This window comes from Macrobrachium nipponense, chromosome 35 (genome assembly GCF_015104395.2).
Source record: "Macrobrachium nipponense isolate FS-2020 chromosome 35, ASM1510439v2, whole genome shotgun sequence".
NCBI lineage: Eukaryota > Metazoa > Arthropoda > Malacostraca > Decapoda > Palaemonidae > Macrobrachium > Macrobrachium nipponense.
This window is the reverse complement of record NC_061096.1, coordinates 27,871,061-27,877,204: the sequence shown is the minus strand read 5'-3', so window position 1 is coordinate 27,877,204 and position 6,144 is coordinate 27,871,061.

Genomic DNA, 6,144 nt, shown 5'->3' with positions numbered 1-6,144 from the left:
AATGTCCAGAGTTTCAAAAATATATCTTTGGAGCTCACGTTTCATAAACAATGAAACTTCTAATATTATATATACCTGCATCTCTGCAAAACTCGTAAAGATCAAGTGGCAACTTTAATTATGCGGACTAAGTATTCTATCTTCCCAGAACGCCAATCCATTATCATGTCATCTACGACATTTATGTTGAAGTAAAATTAGTAGTCCACATTATTCAGTCTATAGTAGATTCACATCAGCCGTGCATTTGATGTCTGGGCTAATCGCTTATGATGCTCCTGATTGGTTGTTGATAAGCCAATGACAGGGCTGGAGCGTTCACATAGGCAGGATGTATGTCCACTTCTCCTGAGGGATGCTTTTGAAAGACGTATCCCTCATGAGAGGTGGAACATACATCCTGCCTATGTGAACTCTTGAGAGAGACTGAGAGTTTCCAGTCCCGTTATTGGCTTATAAACAGCCAATCAGGAGCATTGTAAGGGACTGACCTAGACATCAGATGCACCGGTGATGTGAATTTACTTTATTAGTATCTGTTTACATCATAATACATTTAAAATAGACCTGAAATTATGTTTTCTTAATGTAGTGAGAAGTTGAGCTTCTATTGTATTTGCACCAATATTTGATTCAGGACCCAGGACAGATTAAAACTTTTTCCCTGTCATATGTCATCATTAGTTTGTTTTCACTAAGTAATCGAAAATAAGGATAAATCAGACTCCTCCTCCTTTTCAACTGGAGAACACCCTATTTATTCTTAATTGGTTGAACATGAACGCCTACTGTTTCCGGTCCCACCCTTGGGCGAATCCTAGCGGGTGCCGTGATCCATCGTAACCACCCACTTGATGGGTCAAGGTTCAACACTTACAACTTGCCTCATCACATTTTGTTGTGTCGAAGGCACTGGTTTTATGGGTCTCACTTTTCAAACATCCTATTTTGCATTCAGTTTCTACCTCTCTCTCTATTTCTCCTTCGCCTTCAGCTACCATAACTCTACTAGTAGATTTTCCTAGCTAATATATTCCCTACATAACTATTTCTACAGACTTCTACATTCTTAACAATGCGAGTTTGTATGATTATGAAATGTGCCAGCATTTTCTTGTTTTTGTTTAGTTTAGTGGTCTCAAGACAAAATTAATTAGATAATTAAATATCTTAAATATGGATTAGTCTCAATTGATGAAAACTACTGCACCAGGTAAAAAAAAAAGTGCTCTCAAGTTTAAAGCAAATCTAACTGTCGTTTCTCTCTCTCTCTCTGGTAAAGAAGACGGTTCAGTGTTATACTAAATAACAGGTACTGGAATTGTAGGTGGATGTATTAGGGCTTGTGCCTTGTATGATAAGGCGCCCTATGAGGTAATGTTAGACTAGCGATAATCTATACGCTAAGTCGGTTGGTATTGCACTTCCATCTTCAATGGAGTGTCTGGGGTTTTGTAGATCACTTACGAAGTCGGTATTATCATGGTTCGGTGAGGTTCTTGTAGAAAACACAAGGTATAAAAATAGTATATTCTTCTGAAGTTTTACATGATGAAGATCAGATATGATCGTACAAGTCTTCTATGACGATAGCTTGATCGCTTCTGCCAATGATGATGGCTACTCCTATTCCTCTACATGATAAAGCTTAGGTAAAGAGGTACAGGTCTTCTAATGACGATAGCTAACTCTGTTCTGCCTGTCTACCATCTCTGTTACAAGTTATGAAGGAACAGACAGTAGTTCGAACATATGAACATACATACAATGACATGGTTTCATACGAACACACAATCGAATGAGACACGCTACGATCACGTAGGCCGTTTGAATAATAGGTCGTGTAGTTGTCTCAAGCAGGGAGCTTGGACTGTTTCAAAACAAATGAATGACTACAGGTGACGGCATGTTATCTTAGCCTACATACTTATTGTATACGTCATCTTTAGCGTCTCTAGTCTGATCACATTCCTGCAAGCAATCTGGTTGACCTCTTTAGTTTTATTCTTTTATATATATGGACTAACATTCCATATTTTTATTATGTAAACACTTACATTAGCTCGGTCAGCTACCAAAACCAACTACTGAATATTACTCAAACTTGACTTGCATTTGACTTATAGGAGTGTGATACAGACACTATGTGAATATATATATATATAAGTAAATAAAAATTCATGGTGTACATGAATTGATTCAAGTAATAAAATATAAAACAATGATATTGGTAAATAATAGTGATCACATGATATATATAATGATACAGTTTTTCACTTCATCTCATTAAGATACTTATGCTACAAGAAAATACTAATGTACTCTGATAATTGCATAGAATGAAGATTAACATGATAAAAATCATATTTTAACTGATAAAAAAATATCATATATGAATTGATAAAATTATTAATGTTTATGCTGATTGATTCGTTGATTTCTGATTCATTAATCAATATACTAACTCATATATAACTGCAGATATTGGGAAGATAAAAGGTAACAGATTGATTATAGGCTACCTGATTTGTTTATACATTGGTATATGGATTCATATAATTATGATTAATATATGTGCACTTTAAATAGATTCCTACTGCGTACACGCAAAAGATATATTTAGATTCTGTTATTTATGATCATTTATATAAGAGATTCCTATTGCGTACACGCAAAGATATATTTCGACTCTGTTATTTATGATCATTATATATAGGATACATGATACTTTATATATATAGGATACATGACCGAGGTTTATACTACTTCACTTTTAACTAGCTTTCGAACAACTTTTCGTCCATTACACAGTTCCAGACAACCACCTTTAGCCAATTGAAACGGCCTTTTTTCAATGGTTAAAACAAGGGGAAAATTTGCCTGGGCGGGTCCAACGTTCTATTTGCGCTCATACTTATTCTCTGCATCCTAAGCTACACGATTACGTTCGCGATGAATAGATCATCCCAGCACGAGTCCTTCGCCAGCAAAGTAGAGTTGAATATCCTTCGGGTCGTAATTGTCGGAAGTATGTCCCTTTTGTAGTCGAATTCCGACAGCCGCTGGAGCGTTCCGCATTAAAACGAGATTAACGACGAGATACGGTGTCGGTCGAAGAAGTCCATGAAATTCCTTTCACATTGTAGGCGGTTGTTACTCGACTGTAGTCGTCCGCTGCGACGAACGATTTTTTTGAAGTTGCGATGTGAAACTCTCGTACTGCAGGATACTGTAACCAGGTTCCATTAATCAGCCTGCAAGTGAAATTATACTTGTCACAAGGGCAAAGTAAATTCAGACGACATCCAAATACAGGGGAGGGGAGAGAGCCATTTAGACCCAGACTTAACCCCACATGAATTCGCTGATATTTTGGAATTCAAAAGAGTCCGCTGTACAAACTTTTTTATCCATGGCATTAACAATGAGTGAAACCTATCCAAAGTCTATGATGACTTGTAAAAATATCCATAATTATAAAAAAATAAACAGATATCTATACAAATCCCAAAGAAAATCGATATTACTGGTAGTTAAGTTACTAGACAAAGAAGTGTGAAACGGAGCTATTTGTAAGATTGCCAGGCAACATAAGAGTCAAAGAGAATATTAATCATGATTCTATGTGCCCTAACAAAAGTTTCATATTCAATTTTCTCGTGCGCATCCTCTGAGGTTAATTTTTTTTTAAAAACTTTATTAATAGGTAGGAGATGCAACGAAAAAAAAAACCCACTATGTAACTAATTTCTAAATAAACTTTGGGTTTTTCAAGAAATGTGACATTTTCCCATGAATGTGATTTACTTGAATTGTAATAGGCTAATGTTGCAAGTAAATATTTCTTATCCACAACTTGATAATTCTAAATGTCCGTTTACCCATGTCATAAGCTGAATTATTGACTCTAATTGTCTATGAGGTTCAGAAAAAAAAAAATTAATTCATTTTGTTGTTATAGAAATTCTATTTCGTTTACTTATATTGGTTCATTAATTCTTTTTAAAATGAGTTGCAAGTCCCTTGAACTACTTGCACACACACACGGATAAGAATATGTTATGTGGCCCGTCATGTGACCTATGAACCACATGTGAAGTTCATGAACTAAGCATTCCTTTCTCCAGTCAATCTGCTTTTGCAAGCAGAGACGACACACAGATGAAGCCTGTGTAAGCAGATTATTGAGGTTAAAAGGAACAAATGCTGATACGGCAATGATGACGTCGTCACTTGGCAGGAGATTGCTCTCAGCCAGCTAAGAGTTACGTTACTTGCTGTAAGAGATACGACTTTAGTATTTTCAAATGATATTTTAGTGTTTTAATTCTCCACCCGCATGAGAAGAATGTCTGAAAAAAAAAAAAACAGTACCAAAATTGAACAATATATTAGTTTCATGTTGGCATTATGTTAAATAAATATTCCTTATTCAAACTATATGAAAAAGGTTTCATACAAATTCTATATATATTATTAGCCCTGTATAAGATTCATATAGGATTATTCCATAGATAACATTTTCACTTCTAGACTTCCTGACTTAAAAATCTCTTTTATTTTATTTTTATTTATTTTATTTATTATTAGTTTATTTATTTATTTATTTATTTAATTTTTTTTTTTTTTCATTGACTACGAATATAAATCACCGGGACAGACAATATGTCAGTAGGTTTTTGATATGTGTTTGAACTTTTAGCTTATTTGTCATTACTAAAGCGTTTAAGTTAGAGTTAAAATCTTTACGCATATATATTTGGATATTTAATGGTTACGTTTTGCTTATTGATATTATCGTGATTCCTTTTTTATTATAATTTGTAACCCTTCCGACTTCTTACGGAGTGTATTATATTGACTCCACTTGTATCCATATTTATTTATTTTTTTATATTTATTTATTTATATATTTTTTTATATATCTTTGATAAATTAATGGTTGGCTTGAATATGTGGAAAAGTGTTCTAGCGGCGTACCGTATAAGGCTACTTGCGGCATCAATTCTATAGATACAAGATATCAATGATAAGGTATTGTTTAAAACCGCGAGAACCGCTATAATCCAGTTCGGATCCAACATCACGAGTTGTAACTCGTAAGACATTGACACTTCCTATTTAATTATCCGTTATTCTACCAAACCGATTGACTCTGGTGATAAAATATATTATTGGTTTTTCTTAATGGAAAGGAATTCACAACGTGTTAAGGAGATTATTATTGATTTACACCACCCGAGTCACAGATTATTATGTGTTGAATTCCATATTTACTGATTTAGCACTCATAAATATTCGTAACGCACTCAATTGCGGTGTTTGTTTTTAGTGCTATTAATTCTATATAACGTGTCAAGGAACTATTAACACTAAGAAGTGTTTATTCCCTCTGTCAGACTCGTAATTCTGTTAATAATTCTACGTATATTCTTTCAAGGATTGATTTGGCACAGGATAGGCCCTTAAACTGACAGGTGTCTTAGTGTATCCCTTGTTTTCATGACACGTGTTACAATTAGTTATGTGCTTTTTATATCTGTAAGCATTGTAGGCCAGTAAAATAGTGATTTGGCTTTCTGTGACATAGTAGGGAACCCTGGATGACGGAATGCAACCAGTTTATGACGATTGGTATGAAAGAGATTATTACTAATACCTGGTCGTTAGTCATCTGCTGTGTTCTTCGGGTTTTCCTCGTCACAGACCTACATATAATATTACATTTGATTACATTATTCTGATACACATACTTTAAATGTACTTTTGCTTTAGGGTTTCTGCTCGAAGTGTGTATTGTTTATGCTTAGCCGCTGACCCTGTTTCCGTTTCGAAGTGTTTATTGTTTGGTGTTTATTGCTGCTGACTCTGTTTCCGTTTCGAAGTGTTTATTGTTTGGGTTATGTCTGTTGACGCTTGCTTTGTTCAGTTTGTAACAGTTCTGCGCTCCGACCCAGATATTCAATGCTCGCGATCTCTTGGGTTAAGGAATTTTCTTGTTTAGATACGGTTTTAACAATAGGTACGGATGTTTCTATATCTTTTAGTCCAATTAATGGTTCTTTGCTGTATGGTGCGGGATTGCGGGATAATGCGTCAGCTATGATAATTGCTTTCCCAGGTAGATATCTTAACTTGGCTCCA